The following is a 2,764-nucleotide window of genomic DNA, read 5'->3' as shown; positions in this document are numbered from 1 at the left end:
ACCCAGCCCACGTTTCCTTGTACAATCGAACTTGACCTCCACCACAATCCAATTTGAACCTTATCGCTCGCACATAAGGTTGGTTAGACAACGCGATATCGTCGCTGAAAATAGGGAACCACGTTGTATGTGCGTGAGTGACCAATTTAAGTAGATCTCTGTGACGAGAGAAATTGTATGAAATTAGAGGTCAGGTTTGTGGTTTATTGAACACGTGTTCGTGCCATGTTATTTCGCGTGTGGTTCTGTTGGACTTTCAACTTTATTTCAAAGGATGAAGGGTGCAGTAAAAATAGTGTTTAGTCCTAAATATAGGATATTATTCAGAAATGATACGTGTAGGCGGGATAAACGATTATGCTGTTATTTTTCAGTAAATATAAAATACATTCGATTTTATTTTTCTTAAGTATTTTTATAAATAAAAAAAATAAAAACCATAAGTATAAAAATAAAATAATACCAAAACGGTCAATTTTATCTTTATATTTACAGTGATAGTGAGAACAAATTATTATTTGTGATCTCTTATCTTACATAGGTAGGTACTCAATTACATACGATAGTTAGATCGAAGTTTTTTTTTTAATACTAAACAAAATGCTTATTTTAATAGAGGTAAAAATGGCAGCGGTGGGATTCGAACCCACGCCTCCGAAGAGACTGGTGCCTTAAACCAGCGCCTTAGACCGCTCGGCCACGCTACCGTGTCCAGAGATTGTGAAATTACTGTCTACTTGTAGTAATAGTAGTAATCACTTTATTGTACACAACACAGATTTACAACAGAAATAAAGGTACAAAGGCGAAATTATGCCTATAGGGATCTCTTCCAGCTAACCTTCGAGTAGACTTGTTTTATTTTGTTTAGATAAAAATGATATTCTAGAATCTAGATGTTTGGAAAACATTTTGTGTCTACTTCGGTATGACAAGAAAATCACGCCTACTTATTTGAAATCATGGAATGATGATGGGATTAATAAAATCAAATTTATGTCCTTACCCAGGCCGCAAACTATCTCCATGATGTTCTTCAGTGCGAGAGCCGCGAGCGGTTTGACTGCCCATATTTGAGGCATAGGACCCGATTCGGATTTTGTAATAGATATCTATTAGACATCGCCAAGATACTATAACGATATGTTTAAGATCTAACTTGTCAAATTTGACATTTCCGCGATTCTGGAGATACTTTTGAACGATTTCCACAAGATATTACTTAGAGATCTAATTCACATCTAATAGATATCTAACACGATCTAACGTAAAAGTGACATTGGTTGCCCGAATTGCGATGCAAAAGAGAACTAGTTGAAATCTAAACTATAACGTATCTAGAATGGATCAAGTACGTATCGTCTCTTGTGAATATCTTGAAGCATTGAAACTTAAATAATACAGATAGGTACCTACCTATCTGTATATTATTTAAGTTTAAAATTAATTAGGTTAGGTACCTAACTAACCTAATTAATTTTAACAAACATACTTTCCTGTATAAAATACATCGACCACGTTTTACAACCAAATAGCTTATTTATAAATACTTATGTAAATGTATTCAAAACACCTATTTACTTGTCAATGAACCTGTTTTTAATGTCAATAACAGTTTTTTATGTCCTATGGTCTAGAACTAATTCTATAAATAAATTAAAAGAGAAATTGAAATGTTTTCACGAACCTACTTCTCTGTATGATGGATTTTAATTAAATATATTATTAATTTATGAAATCACAGACATGCTTACATATATTATATTTCGTTTCATGTTTTTTTATTAATTAAATTAGGTATATAAAGACTGATTTCAATTTGTTTATTTTACTGTTTTACTTCGGTCTAGTGCTTAGTTTCGGAGCAAATGGCTGTGACAGACGGACGACCGAAGTATTTAGCGAGGATATCGTACGTAACTTAGGTAAGTATACGAGTGTGAACTGTGAAGCTAACCCTTTCGTCCAGTTTTATTCAGCGTTGGAATCACTTCGAAGAGCGGCTATTGACTAGTCAAGTGACTAGTTGACCACTGCCAAGCAGTAAGGAAATCAACGGAGATAACAAACTATGTTTTGCAACGTCTAGTCTTAAAACACTGACGAGACCGTATAAGTAGTTGCTTAGATCGTGTCTTGCTGTAAAAATTGCTGTAAGGCCATTAAGCACAATTTAATCTCACTCAGAGCCTGCGATGCTTGAGTGGTGGATGACTTGTAGGTATAATTTTATTGAGTTTCGATTATCGGGGATTTATTTTTTATGTAATCATTAAGTTTCTCATGCTGGTTCTTATTGAGACAGATGTACGTACGTGTTTACTTCCAATAATACAATCACGTTTCCGAACATTCATGCGATTAACATAAAAACGTGATCGTATACAGTTAATACGAGTATACATATCATATAGGTAGCAATTCAGTTGCAGTGAATGTTGCTGACTTTCCTTTTTGGCTATGTTTATTCTATACTAGCTGTGCCCGCGGCTCCGCCCGCGTGGAATTCGGTCTGTGTCAGTAAGCTAATTCATCCCTAATTTCTCTTTCTCTCCCTGGAGGCGGAACTTGAAGTAAAGTTGACAGATGGATACGATTAGCGGACTGAACTGACTGAAGTCCAGATAAAATATTTTACAACTAGCTGTGCCCGCGGCTCCGCCCGCGTGGAATTCGGTCTGTGTCAGTAAGCTAATTCATCCCTAATTTCTCTTTCTCTCCCTGGAGGCGGAACTTGAAGTAAAGTTGACAGATGGATACGATT

The 2,764-nt window shown here is 35.6% G+C and overlaps 1 non-coding gene across 1 annotated transcript; it reads right to left on the bottom strand.

Moving 5' to 3' along the window:
* Positions 1-625: 625 nt before the first annotated feature.
* On the bottom strand, positions 626-707 carry Trnal-aag (transfer RNA leucine (anticodon AAG)). Its single transcript has one exon. It is a non-coding gene; the product is annotated as a tRNA-Leu (tRNA).
* Between the last annotated feature and the right edge of the window lie 2,057 nt (positions 708-2,764).

This window comes from Cydia amplana, chromosome 15 (assembly GCF_948474715.1).
Source record: "Cydia amplana chromosome 15, ilCydAmpl1.1, whole genome shotgun sequence".
Classification (NCBI taxonomy): Eukaryota; Metazoa; Arthropoda; class Insecta; order Lepidoptera; family Tortricidae; genus Cydia; species Cydia amplana.
This window is presented reverse-complemented; position numbering and strand designations above follow the sequence as displayed.